The sequence below is a fragment of the Hemitrygon akajei genome, chromosome 1 (assembly GCF_048418815.1).
Source record: "Hemitrygon akajei chromosome 1, sHemAka1.3, whole genome shotgun sequence".
Lineage (NCBI taxonomy): Eukaryota > Metazoa > Chordata > Chondrichthyes > Myliobatiformes > Dasyatidae > Hemitrygon > Hemitrygon akajei.
Window position 1 is genome coordinate 77661758 of NC_133124.1, and position 14992 is coordinate 77676749.

General features: G+C 42.1%; 1 protein-coding gene across 5 annotated transcripts in view; it reads left to right on the forward strand.

Annotated features, from left to right (window-relative positions):
- The window catches only part of LOC140728064 (delayed-rectifier potassium channel regulatory subunit KCNS2-like), a 92285-nt gene that overhangs the window by 59810 nt on the left and 17483 nt on the right, over positions 1 to 14992 (forward strand). For 2 of the 5 annotated variants that reach the window (XM_073046211.1, XM_073046222.1), the window contains exons 2-3: positions 8144 to 8240; positions 10648 to 10828. The exons of 1 other annotated variant lie outside the window; for it this stretch is intronic. The gene's annotated coding sequence lies outside the window, so the exon portion shown is untranslated. Of the gene's footprint in view, positions 1 to 8143; positions 8241 to 10647; positions 10829 to 13491; positions 13529 to 14992 lie in introns of those variants that run through there. 2 more of the 5 variants (XM_073046241.1, XM_073046250.1) reach the window with 2 other exon arrangements.

Below are 14992 nucleotides of genomic sequence, written 5' to 3' on the forward strand. Positions count from 1 at the left end.
TGGGGAAGAAGCTGTTCCTAAAATGCTGAGTGTGCATCTTCAGGCTTCTGCACCTCCTCAATGGTAGCACACAGAAGTGGATATGTCCTGGGTGATGTGGGCCTTTAATGATGGATGTCACCATTCTCAGGCATCGCTTTTTGAAGATGTTCTTGATTCCAGGGAGGCTAGTGCTGGCTGAGTTTATAACTTTCTTCAGGTTGAAATGACTCCTCCTTGCAACCTGTTAGAATGTTTTCCACAGTACATATGTAAAAATTTGTGAGAATCTTTGGTGACATACCAAGTCTGCTCAAACACTTCCGTGACTGCTGATCATGTTACTCAGCTCCTCCAGTGCTGCATGACACTGGCCTGGAGTGGAATGTACACTGCTTACCAGGATGATGGCGGAAAACTCCCTCGGTAGATAAAATGGATGACTCTTGGCTGCTAGGTGTTCCAAATTAAGTAAGCAGGACCAAGACAAAACTTTCATGTTTGTCTGTGCACAATGATGAGTTTATCATAAAGCATACTCTCCCTCTTCTACTTTTAAAAGACTCAACTGACCTGTCTTTCTGAAGTATGGTAACGTCATCAGGCTGCAGTGCTACGCCCAAGGTGGTGTAGGTGAGCCATGTTTCAATGAAATAAAGTATACAGCAGTCACTGATGTCCCTCTAGTGCTGCAATCTTGCTCTGAGGTCTTCAGTTTTATTTTCCAGCGACTGTACGTTAGTCAGGGAGTGGTGGTGGTGGGGTGGGCGGGAAATGGGTGTTGAGGTGAAGAGTTCTAAGGCTTGTGTGTTTCAATTGTACCTGTAGATCTCTGTGCCTTTACCACTTCCATTTTCTTTAATAGGAACTACACGTGTGCCCTAAATCTGCCATCCAGGGTTCTGCCGATTTTGAGCATTGACAGATTTTTCTTTAATGCCTAAAAATGATGTTGCTTACTGAAGTTCTCACGGCTATGACTATGAATTTCAGATGTAGTAGTCCTAAACAGGAATAGTTGATGATTCCCAACATAGCTGTACCCAAGGAGTTGCCACTTATCAGTGCCTTTTGTGACTCTTCTCCCCCCTCCCATCTGAACAATGCTGTATTCAGTGCTCCTGATGGGCCCTATATATCATTGCTATTACTGTATACAGTTCCCGTTGCAATGAAGACAGATACCATGTTAGCCTTCCCAAAGATTTGCTGTACTTTTGATGACTGATCCAAATGTGCCACTGCTCTGAAATGGCTCCTGGGCTGCATTGTTTGTTCCTGCCTGGACCCCTGCTGGGCTCTACCACTGGGATAAGGGCTCCCAGCACCTTTAGTGGGGCCTGAGTCAGTGTAGGCAGCAAGCTGCAGTCACTAAACAGTAAGCAATAAGCACCCGAAATGCCCCCATTACCAGTATCCTCAGTAATATCTGTTTAAAAATGTTTCCTTTTATCTTTAATGTTTTTTATTATCCAACACTGAAACAAATACATGCAAAAATCAATTAAAAACATTGAAATTTCAATACAGATTTTCTCTGGGAATTTGAAAATCTCTGAACGTTCACTTTTTTTCCCCTTGTGGTGTGGGGATTCAGCCACAATTGACGGGAAATGGTTTGAAAATCTCACTGGTGGTTTAGACTTATGCTAGGAAACTTGCATGGGTCTCAATATCAGCTTCTTTTGGTGCCAGTAGCAATGTGTTCTCTCCAGAGCTAGGTAGAGTGAAGTGTCTGTGGCAGCTGATAGCAGTGGGGAGTCACTGTGACAATTATAGCTCATTCTCTCACTTAGTAAGCCTTGGATTTCTGTGTTCTGCAGTCCATGATGGATGTTCAGAAGTTTTCCAGTCAGAATCTCCAAACCCAACCAAGATCATGAATTAGTAACGCTACTGCCCTGCCTGTGGCCACAAGAAACTGCCAATTGAGGACACAGCTCTGTACATCACTGAAACCAGCCTCCCCTCCATGAACTCTCTCTATATTTCTCACTGCCTCTGTAAAGCAACCAACATAATCAAAGAGCCCCTCCACCATGGCCATTGTCTCTTCTCTCCCTTCCATCATGCAAAAGCCTAAAAGCACATGACACCAGGCTAAAGGACAGATTCTACCCCACTGTTACCAAATTATTGAAGTCTTCTGCTTTGATAAGATAGACACTTGACCTGACAATCTACCTCATTATGGTCTTGCACCTTATTGTCTACCTGCACTACACCCTTTCTATAGCTGTAATACTTTATTTTGCATTCTGTTATCATTTTCCCTTGCACTGCCTCAGTGTTCTGATGTAATGAAATGATCTGTACTGCTGCATGCAAGTCTGTCATGAGTGGGACTGACCTTGGAGAATTGGTGCTATGTAACGATATTATATACATGCTTTGGTATTGACTCAGTGTTGCATACAGGGAAGTAGGCTGAGCTGGAGGCATAGATGCTAAATCAGGAATGGACAGTCCTCCAGAGATCCCAACCTAAATGCTCTCTCATCTGTGAAATGTACACGAATGTGCTGGTCTCTGACTGAAGTCCCTGCCAGCTCCAAGACAAGAATATGAATGAATCTTAGATAAGTGTTGAAAGGTGATGGCAAAAAGAGTACAGCACGGAAATGGATTCTTCAACACACTGACTCTGAACCAATAACTAATCCTTCCCTACCCCATTTTATTTTCCCCAGGGCACTGCCGAAGGGTCTTGGCCAAGACCGTTCATTCCTGTCCATAGATGCTGCCTGACCTGCTGAGTTCCTCCAGCATTTTGTGTGCGTTAACTCCGGGTTAGCTTATATGTGACTCATCCCCATGATGCAGTGACTTTTAGCCACTTTTGCCAGAGAAGTCCATGTCCAAATTCAACAAAACAAACACAAGGATTTACAGCATTCTGTTTCATAATGACATTCATTGACTTTCTAAACAAACACTTATTTAAACGGGGCACAGCAGTAAACAGTTTACAGAATCTATTTAACAGAAGTCTCTATAAAGTTCAACAAACTAAACTCATGCAATGTCGTTGATTTTTTTAAAAAGGACAATTTCTTGAGAAAGATTCAGAACATAGAACAGTTCAGCACAGAAACAGGCATTTTGGCCCATGATGTCTGTGCTGAACATGATGCCGAATTAAATTAAATCTCTTCTGCCTGTAGGTGATCCATATCCTTCCATTCCCTGCATATTCATGTATCTAACAAACTTTTAAATACAACTAACATATTTGCCTCCATCACTACACCAGGCAGCCTGTACCAGGCACCCATCACTCTATGTAAAGCAAACTTGTCCCACACATCTCCTTTAAACTTCCCTCTCACCTCACCTTAAATACACGTCCTTAGAACTTGACAGTTCTACCCGTGGAAAAAGATTTTAGATGTTTATCTATAGTACTCATAACTTTATACACTTCTACCGGGTCACCTTCAGCCTCTAAAAATGTTTGAAAACAGGCCAGATGTATTCAGTATTTCCTAATAGATCATGCGCTATAATCCAGGTAGCACCCTGGTAGACCTACACAGTCTTCACATCCTTGAAACTGATGGTATGAGACCTTAGGATTCTGTACTTGCTTCCCAATGATAGCTGTGAGAAGATGGCGTAGCCCTGATGATGGAATTGCCCCCAACCACAAAGATTCAGTGAGTGGTGGTTGAGTTCTGTTGTGGTTGACATTCATCTGTCCCAAAGGACATTGGGTGATCATCACCATCAGCACAAGCCTGGATGGAAGGTATGGAGATCCTGAGAAGCCCAGTCATCAAGATCCCCCTCTCGACCTCACCAGTGTAGTCCAACTGAAAGCTTATGAGGCAATACGTTTGGCTGCATGAACCGTCAGAAGTATGTTCAATGACACCCAGCTGCTTTAGAGGCTCCACTCTGGATTTGGTGTCTGGGTTTACTCCTGGAGCCTTTGTCTCTCCCGAAGGTAGTGGGGCTATTAACCCATGGCTGGGGATCTGATTCATGAGCACCAGGGCATGTCCACATGCTGATGGGCCTGCGTGTTACATATGGAGGGGCCAGACCTCCTCCCCTTCCTCGGTAGTTCAGCCTGAGTCTGAAAGGAGTTCAGTTTCTGTGTGTTGCCAGTGAGGAGGCACTACACAAGGCTTGCTGTTGGAGAGGCTATGTATGGGCAGAGAGAAACTTACATATTCAGCTCTCCTTTTCACAAGACTGCCAGCCAGCGGTGGAAGTTGAAAGTGAGAATGACAAGCGCTACCCACTACGCTACCACACTAGATGCACCTCAACAACCATTTTTACACTGGAGGGAGTTGCATCCCAAAATATTCTGTGTATTAGATCAATACCAGTCACTAACATGACAATTATTGAAACATCTTCCCATCCTTATGGAACTTTAGGTCTTTTCTGGAGATGTGGATTAAGTTAAAATGACTCCTCATCTCTCTAGTTTGATAGGATACTGCTTAAAATTTCTGCTGTCATGACTTGTTGAGACAACGTGTGAAAATTCATTCCTTTATCAGCAAACTCATCAGTTATGTTGGGGGTTTGTTTGGGGCATGATTTTCTTGGTAACACAACACAGAAGGACACATATGTTTCTGCTGTGTGTGATGAGGCCTTGTCTATGCAATGTGTTTATACTTTGTAATGTTTACAGTTCCATTAAGTGTAAGATAGCTGGCTGATAAATGATTACAATGAAATGATTACAATGGATGCCAGGCTTTACTCAACTCCAAAGGAATTTTTTAGTTAGTGAGGGAGTGAAAATATTTGACATAAAATTAAATAAACATCACCCATCAAGAAGGTATTGGAAATGTACGTTGAAATTAACATTGCATTAAGGTGTAACTTATACGTTCTGCATTGTTAAATGGTTGCTCCAATTCTTGCATACATCAGAAGGAAAACTTCTGAGCAACTTGTGCATGTAGTTGTTTGGTCTCTGTGCAGCATTCTAATTAGTCCACAGATTATTATCCTCATTTTCCGGGATTCAGCTTTCTCTGGAATTTGGAACTCAAACTTGCCCCAACCCGAAGACATTCCAGATTGGTTGCATTTCCCACTGCAGCTGTTTTCAGTTTGACCTTGCTGGTGGAGCTGCCTCAGTGACCTTGTGTTTCCTATGCAGATGTTTCCCTATTTTAAAAAGTTATCAGGGCAAAACTATTTTTTGTTTACCAGGGCTAAACAAGGAGTCTGTCACCAGTCATATGTTGGACTTGACATTCCATCCCACTGAAGTTATCAGAGCCAGATGTTAGGAGGTGATACACCCAGCAGCGAAACACCTCCAGATGTTTACAGCTGGTGACCACAGACCAATATCTCTCCCTGCATGTCAAATGATCGAAAAAATCTTTCCAAAAACATGGCAATGGACAGCTTGCAGGAATTTGGTGGTGATTTTTGAGACATGATTTTTCAGAGTCCGGGAGGAATACAGCACTAAATTAGGCCCTTCACTCCAATGAGTTCATGAGAATGATCAACCACCCATTTACACTAATCCTGCACCAATCCCATCTTTTATTCTCAACTCCTTCAGGTTCTGCCACTCAGCTACACACCAGAGCATCTTACAGCAGCCAATTAACCCAATGACCATTTGCCTTTAATATGTGGGAAAAAAGTGGAGCACCTGGGGGAACTCATGCGGTCACAAAGTGAACATGCAAACTCCACACAGACAGCATCTGAAGTCATAATTGAACCTGGGTTTCTGATGTTGAGGGGCAGTGGCTCTACTATCTGTGCCGCTCAATTTCCATTAACATTCAGCGAAGTCTCTGCCGTCTTTGTGTACAGAAGGCTCTAGTCTTCGGGATGAATTTCAGCACACACTCTGCTAGAGATGCATTAGTTCAGGTCTTAGCTGGAGTGTTCACACGTGGTACAAAGCAGACTCACAAGAATGGTCCTAGGGATGAAGCATCAGTTACACAAAACGTCTGGAGAAACTGAAGTTGTTCTTAAAGAGAGAAAATTCAGAGGTGTTTAACGATATGAAGTGTCTTTTAAAAAAGAGGACATAGAACAGTATAAACAGAAGCAGGCCCTTTGGCCCATCATGTCTGTACTAACAATAATGACAATTTAAACTGCATACCTGCCTGCACATGGTCTACATTCCTTCGTTCCCTACCTGTTCACGTGGCTGTCTAGAGCCCCTGAAATATTGCTTTCATATCTGCTTCCCTCAGTTTCCATGACAGTAAGTTCCAGGCACCTACCACACTTATTGTTGTATAAAAGCTTGCCTTGTAATTCTCCTTTTATCCTTCTCCTTTGCCCTTTCACATCCGATATTTCCATCCGGGGAAATAGGCTCTAAGTACCATGTCTATGCTGCTCATAATTTTATAAACCTCTATCAAGCCTCTGATGCTCCAGAGAAAGCAATCCAAGCTTTCCTTGTAGGTAATGCTCTTCAATCTAGGCAACATCCTGGTGAACCGCTTCTGCATCTTTATGATGTAAAGGAAAATTGCCAGAATGGACCTCAAGTTATAGAAGGCGATTTGCTAAAGAGACTAGCGTAATTAAAGAGAATATTGTGAGCAACAATGTTTATGAACTGACATGCTTTGCCAGAAAGGCAGATGCAGTGGTAGGATCTGCACTTGGAAGGGGATGCTTTAAGAAGAGGAGAGCACGCAGACTAAATGGATTTCTCTTTCAAAGGACTGTCGAGACTGCAGATGCAGGAAGAGTGAAATAAAAACTGAAACTCAGTAGGACCAAGCAGCATCTGAGGAGACAAAAAAAAGCAAAGTTAATGATTTGGATAGTTGACCTTTCTCTGGATTCTGGTTAAGCAGAGTCTTCATTTTAAGTCTTAACTGTACCAGAACCATCATTTTTGCCACCATTTCCTTTTTGTTTGTATTGTCAAGCTTATTGGGAGTGTCCCAGTTAACCAGTCTGTAGAACATTTACACACATTACAAAGCAAACTGCCCATTGAAGAGTTGGATGATTTTACACTGTCACAGAAATTCCCTTTGGACCACCATTGCTGTACTCTACAAACACCTGGGGGGTTCCGGGTTTGAAATGCTAACTCTTTCGCATTCCAAAGATGCTGACTGAAATGCGGAGTTTGCCAACAATTTCTGGTTTACTTATTGTTGCACAGATTCGCCCGTTCAGCTCTCTGTGAACTCTTCCAGTGCTGTGCCCCTTTTACACATCAATAGCCAGTCTCTTGATCACCACATATTCAGTCTATCACTGGTGAAGTCCTGATGAAGGGTCTCAGCCAAAACATTGACCATTTACTCTTTTCCATAAATGCTGCTTGGCTTGCTGAGTTCCTCCAGCATTTTATGTGTGTTGCTTTGGATTTCCAGCATCTGCAGATATCTATATCTACTTATCTATCTCACTCTCTCACACAGGAATACTCTCACACTCTCTCTCTCATTCATTAGGAAAAAATCAATGTACATTCCCCTTATCCATGGCAATCATGATTTTCAACACCTCTAGAGATTACTCCAAATCTCCAATGCTGCAGGGAATAAATTCCTAGCCTGTCCAACCATTCTCAATAACTCAGGCTCTCAAGTCCTGGCAATATTCACATAAACTTCTTTGCACTCTTTCCAGCAGCATAATGTCTTTCCTGCAACAGGGTACCAAAACTGTGGGCATTACTGAAGTGTTCAAAGACAATTGGTGTTGAGGCAAGTAGTGTTAGCATTTCAGGTGTCATTCAGCTGCTGAAAGAGTGATATATTAAAATAACTTCTGATTGTTGGTGTGCTTTTTTTACATTCATTCACAGGATTTGGACATTGTTAGCATTTATTATCTACTTTTAATTAGATTGTTAACCCTTTCCAAGGGGCAGGCAACAGTCAACCACACTGTTATTTGTAGACCAGACAGAATAAGAACAAACTTTCTTCCCAACAGGACCAGAGGATTTTTATCTCCCAGTAGTTCTGTGGCCTCCATTAACATAATTGACTTTTTAGTCTAGATTTTTTTAAGATCTCCCTGTTAGCAAAATCATTTGATTTTTGTTTGCTGTAACAAAGAGTTTAAATTAATTACAATTGTTGCTGTACGAAGGTTTTGCTTGGTGCAATAAAGTGGGCAACATATCTTCCAAATGCAGTTGGGTGAAAATCAGTAACATTTTAGTCTTTTTGATCAGGTTAATGAAAAGGAAACAAACAAGCTGTTTAACATGGAAGAAACTATTCTCTTGAGCTCCTGTAGTCTTCCTTCCGGCAACAATGGATGAACCACTTGTAAGTTCCAGCTTATCAAAACAAGTGCAATTTCCCTTTGATTTACTGCATCTTTACGTTGACATGCTTCTTTCTTTACTGCCCACCTCAGCTGACATTCGAGTGAGTAGCAGAGTCAGGTTTATCATCACTGGCATACTGTATGTCATGATTCTTGTCCTTTGGTGGCAGTAGTTACAGTGCAAAACAAAAGTTATTAAAAGTTACAAAAATAAATAGTGTAAGAGGGGAAAACGAGGAGAAAGCATACAGTGGAGAGTTTGAAGTTCAAAGTAAATTTATTATCAAAGTTTAAATATTTACAATCCTGAGATTCATTTTCCTACGGGCAATCACTGTAAATGCAAGAAAATAAACAGAATCAGTGAAAGACCTGTCTCAACAGGTTGGTTAACAATGTGCAAAAACATGCAACAAACTGTGCAAATACAAAGAGAGAAGAAAAATATAATAAATAAATAAACAAACAAACAATAAATATTGAGATCATAAGATGGAGAGTCCTTGAAGGTGAGTCTGTAGCTCGTGGGAACAGTTCAGTTCTGGAGGAGAGTGAAGTTATTTTCTCTGGTCTGAACACGATGTTTGGACGATGAATCAGAAAAGTCAGGTACAGGCCAAAATGAGGCGGCAGGCCGAAATGAGAATGTATTCAAGCGACCGAACCCAGTGTTTGGGTGGTATTTAGGTGCCAGACCAGATTGAAAAGGTTGGGGTGTCGGGGCCCGAGGAGAGGGATGGGCTGGTTCAGCTCGCTGCTCCGTAATATTTACTCAGCCCTGCACTGAACTAAGGGTTTGTGGACGAACTCTCTGCAGACTTCAGTTCAGAACACTATTTGCCTGAGTTTATTGTTTGCATGATTTGTTTTTTCTCTCTGCACATTGGGTGTTTGACAGTCTTTTTTATGGGTTCTTTTGGGTTTGTTTACTGGCTGCCTGTTAGGAGACACATCTCAAGATTGTATACTGTATATCTACTTTGATAATAAATGTACTATGAACTTTAGTTCAAAAGCCTGATGAATGAGAGGTAATAGCTGTTTCTGAAGTTGGTGGTGTGGGTCCAGAGCCTCTTGTATCTTCTTCCTGATGGCAGCAGTGAAAAGAGAGCCTGCCCTGGATGGAGGGGGTCCCTGATGATGGGTGCTGCTTTCTTGCAACAGTGCTTCGTATAGATGTCCTCAGTGGTAGGGAGGGTGTTACTCATAATGGTTTGGTCCATATACACAATGAATTTTAGCAACAGCTTCTTCCCCTCTGCCATCAGATTTCTTCACCATTATTTCCATTGGGTAAGAGGTACAGGCACAGTGTCCCCTACACGTACCTGTCCAAATGACCGTTAAATGTCATAATGCTGAGAAACACAGCATCTGCAGTGAGAGAAATGCTATTTTTCAGGTGAATTTCCTTGCATCACAATAACAATGACTGTCAATAGTTGTAGTTGAAAATCAAAGAACTGTAGATACTGGAAATCCAAAATAAAAACAGAAAATACTGGGAAGACACAACAGCCCAGATAACTTCTGTGGGGAGAAAATCAGAGTTGACGTTCCAGGTCACAGACCATTGTTCAGAATGAAGAAAGTGGTAAAAAACCTAGTTAGTTTAAATTTGCAGAGAGGGTGAGTGAAATTAAACTAAGGGAATGTCTCTGATAGGGTGAGAGGAAAGGGATAGGGTTAAGGGAATGTCACTGATAGGGTGAGAAAAGTGGGATAGGGCTAAGGGAATGTCTCTGATAGGGTGAGGGAAGTGGGATTGGACTAAGGGAATGTCACTGTTAGGGTGAGAAAAGTGGGATAGGGCTAAGGGAATGTCTCTGATAGGGTGAGGGAAGTGGGATTGGACTAAGGGAATGTCTCTGTTAGGGTGAGAAAAGTGGGATAGGGCTAAGGGAATGTCACTGATAGGGTGAGAAAAGTGGGATTGGACTAAGGGAATGTCTCTGTTAGGGTGAGAAAAGTGGGATAGGGCTAAGGGAATGTCTCTGATAGGGTGAGGGAAGAGGAATAATATGAAGGGATCGTCTCTGTTAGGACAAGAATTGTGATGATGGCAGAGAGGAAGAAGCTGTTCATAAAACGTTGAGTATGTGTCTTTAGGATCCTGTACCTCCTCCCTAATGGTAGCAATGTCTAAAGGTGCATCTGTGTTGGTTGTCAGCGAGGAGAAGCTGAAATCTTAGGAAGAATGTTGGAAAAGCCTCACATGTCAAGCAAAGTGTGTGAAGAGGGAACAACTGAATTAATAAAGTAGGTGGATGACCTTAACAGCAAGGTTGGCCAGTTCTGATAACTGAAATAGTTGAATTCAGAGGCTGCATCATGACAGGTATAACATGAAAATGCATTTATTGTACAAAGGTGTAAAAGCTTCCTTTTGAAATGTTCTTCCTCAAGGTATGTGCTGTCCCATCAAGGATGCACTTGATGCCCATCTGCAGATGACTGCAGTGGTGATCTTGTGTCACCTGTCACTGCCCTGATCAAGGAAAAAACATTGGCACCCGTTACAGCTGCACACTGGGTTAGCTTCATTCAACGGCAAGAACTGTAACACAATTTTTCTTCAAGACTTACTGTAAGTGTTTATAAAATTATCTTTATTTTAATTGCAATACCATAGTGAAAATGTTAGAAAGAAATCAAATAATAGTACAACTTCAGAGGATAGTCACTTGAAGCTGAGGTTTATAGGGACTTCCTCTCACAGATGGTGGTGGATCTCTGGAATTCTTTCCACAAGATTGTTGTGGAGGCCAGATCATTGGGTGAATTGAGGGATACAGAAAGCACAAAGAGGAGATGAAGCCTGGGATAGACCTGCCTTGAATATATTGAATGAAGGAGGCAGGACTGAGGGGCAAAGGCCTACTCCTGCTCCTATTTACTTTTGTTCTTCTCTAAACAGGGAGGTTCCATTACATAACACAAAAAATACAACTGCAGATGCTGTGGATCAAAGAATACGTACACAACTCTGGAAGAACTCAGCAGGTCAGGCAGCATCCGTGAGAAAAGAGTAGCCAACGTTTCGGGCCGAGACCCTTCATCCTGATGCCTGACCTGCTGAGTTCTTCCAGCATTGTGTACATATTCCATTACATAACCCTACAATTACCCCTCAGGAGTTCCTGTCAATGTATCTTGTTTCCACTCAAGGAGCTGAAGTGATCCAACCTATTAGGGAACATAGGACCTTAATGGCTATTCCGTGCCCCAACCTCATGTTAATTTTCCTTCATATCTTTTAATACCATGGGTTAATGAAATGTGATTCTTGGATTTAAAATAAACACTTGACCGAGAATTAATTGTAATTTTTAAACTTCATACTCCGTATCTTAACATAGAAGGAAAAGATTTGGCCCATCGAGTCTAGACTGGTTCTTCGAGCATTCCTATCTGTCCTGTTTGTGGAGGAGTGTTGTAAATTTCCATTGCCAGCTGCTTGGAGAGGTTTTCTGAAAAGTCTGTTTTCAACTTTGAGTTGACGTTCCTGATTCTTTCCCCCTTGACTCGCGAACAAGTAGAATAAGTTTCCCTCTTACCAAGAAGTCCAGTCGAGAATTTCATATGCGGCAGAAGCTCCCAGAGTGATCGGTGGAGCTCAAAGTGGGAGAAGGGAACAAAATGTAATGTTGATAGATTTAATGTCCAACTATGCATGTAGTATCAAAAGGACAGGCAGGAAGGCAGAGGGAGTAGCATTGCTCTGTTGGACAAAAATGAAATCAAATCAAATCATTAGAAAGAGGTGACAGAGAGGTATGGAATTATTGTGGATAGAGCTAAGGAACTGCAAGGGTACAAAGACCCTAATGGGATTATATACAGACCCCAAACCAGTCGTAAGGATGTGCCCTACAAACTACAGTGGGAGATAGAAAATGCATGCCAAAAAGGCATGGAAGGGCTTCAATATCCAGAAAGGTTGGGAAAATCAGGTTGGTTCTGGACTCCAGGAGAGAGAATTTTTAGAATACCTAAGAGATGGCTTTTTAGAGTAGCTTGCAGTTGAGCCCAACTATTCTGTTGGGGAGAATAGTAGGGGATCAACTATTCTGGATTGGGTGTTGTGCAATGAACCAGAATTGATTAAAGACCTTTGTGGCAAGTGATGATATTATGATTGAATTCACCCTGAAATTTGAGAAGGAGAAGCTAAAGTCAGATGTATCAGTTTTAGAATGGAGTAAAGAGAATTACAGAGCCGTGAGAGAGGAATTGGCCAGAAGTGATGGGGAAAGAACACTGGCAGGGATGGTGGTAGAGCAGCAATGGCTGGAATTTCTGGAAGCAATTCAGAAGGCACAGGATATATATATATATCCCAAAGAGGAAGAATCTAAAGGAAAGATGGGAGATACATGGCTAACAAAAAAAGTCGAAGCCCACATAAAGAGAGGGGATGTAATAGAGCAATAATTAATGGGAAGTTAGAGGATTGGGAAGGTTTTAAAAACCAACATAAGGCAACTAAACAAGTCATTAAAAATGTAAAGGTGGAAAATGAAAGTAAGCTAGCTAGTAATATTAAAGAGAATACCAAAATTTTTTTCAGATACAAAATTGTAAAAGAGATGCAAGACTGGATATCAGACTGTTGGAAAACGATGCTGGAGAGGTAGTAATGGACAATGAAATGGCAAGTGAACTGAATAAGTATCTTGTATCAGTCTTCATGGTGGAAGACACTAGCAGTATGGTAGAAGTTCCAGCTGCCAGGTACATGAAATGTATGAAGTTACCATAACTAGAGAGAAGGTTCTTGGGAAACTGATAGGTCTGAAGGTAGATAACTCACCTAAACCAGACAGTGTACACCCCAGAGTACTGAAAGAGGTGGCTGAAGAGATGTGGAGGCATTAGTAATGATCATTCAAGAATCATTAGATTCTGGAACGTTTCTGGAAAACTGGAAAATTACAAATGCCACTCCACTCTTCAAGAAGTGAGAGAGGAAGAAGAGAGGAAACTATAGGCCAGTGAGACTGACCTCAGTGGTTGATAAGATGTTGGAGTTGATTATTAAGCATGAGGTCTCAGGGTACTTGGAGACACATGATAAAACAGGCTGCAGTCAGCAAAGTTTCCTCCAGAGAAAATTGTCTCTGGAGGAAACCTTGCCCGACAAATCTGTTGGAATCCTTTGAAGAAATAACAAACATGATAGACAATGGAGAATTGGTTGATGTTGTATACTTGGATTTTCAGAAGGGCTTTGACAAGGTGCCACACATGAGGCTGCTCAACAAGCTGCGAGCCCATTTTATTACAGGTAAGATTCTAGCATGGATAAAGCTGTGGTTGATTGGCAGGAGGCAAACAATGGGAATAAAGGGAGCCTTTCCTGGCTGGCTCCCAGTGACAAGTGGTGTTCCACAGCAGTCAGTGTTGGGACTGATTCTTTTTACATTATATGTCAATGATTTGGATGATGGAATTGATAGCTTTGTTGGAAATTTTGCAGACAATATGAAGATAGGTGGAGTGGCTGGTAGTTTTGAGGAAGTAGAGAGGCTACAGAAGGACTCAGACAAATTAGGAGAATTGGCAAAGAAATGGCAGATGGAACACAAAGTGTCAGGAAATGAAAGGGTTGAGTATTTTCTAAATGGGAGAAAATACAAAAAACTGAGGTGCATAACTACTTGAGAGTCCTTGTGCAGAATTCCCTTAAAGTTAATTTGCAGATTGAGGCTGTGGTGAGGAAGGCAAATGCAGTGTTAGCATTCATTTCAAGAGGACTAAAATATGAAAGCAATGATATAATGTTAAGACTTTATAAAGCACTGGTGAGGCCTCACTTGGAGTATTGTGATAAGTTATCATAGAAAGCATGTACTGAAACTGGAGAGGGTTCAAAGGAGGTATATGAAAATGATTCCAAGTTGAATGGCTTGTCATATGAAGAGCATTTGATGGCTCTGAGCCTGAATTCGTTGAAATTCAGAAGAATGAGAGGTGACATCATTGAAACCTATTGAATGGTGAAAGGCCTTTGATAGAGTAGATGTGAAAAGGATTTGGAGAGATCTAAGACCAGAGAACACAGCCTCAGAATAGAGGGGGCGTCCTTTTAGAAAGGAGATGAGAAGAAATCTCTTTTTTAGCCAGAGAGTGGTGAATCTGTGGAATTCTTTGCCACAAGCAGCTGTGGAGGCCAAGTCTTTATGTATATTTAAAGCAGAGGTTGATAGATTCTTGAGGCTCCATCTTCCTCTCACCCCAACCCTCCCCTCTCCACCGACACCATCAGCCTCCCTCCCCCTCTGATCCCATCTCTCATCCGTGCCGGGTCTTTACCATTCCCTCCGACCTTCAACTCTCTGAGGCAGAGCGCTCTGTCCTCAGAAAGGGCCTCACCTTTCTCCCCCTTCACCCACACCTCAGCGAGTTTCGCGTACGCCATGATGCCGAACTCTTTTTCCACCGGCTCCGTCTCCGAGTTTACTTCTTTGGCAAGGACTCTCCTACCCCCACCGATGACCCCATCTCCCGTCTTCAACCCTTCTCCTCTTCATGGACACCCCGCTCTGGATCTCTTTATTGCTAATTGCCAAAGGGACATCAACCATCTTGACTTCACTACACCGTGTTCCAATCCCAACCTTACTATAAAACCCGCTGATAAGGGGGCAGCTGTTGTAGTCTGGCATACTGACCTCTACCTGGCCAAGGCACAGCAACAACTCTCTGATACCTCCTCTTATTTACCCCTTGATCATAATCCCACTAAGGA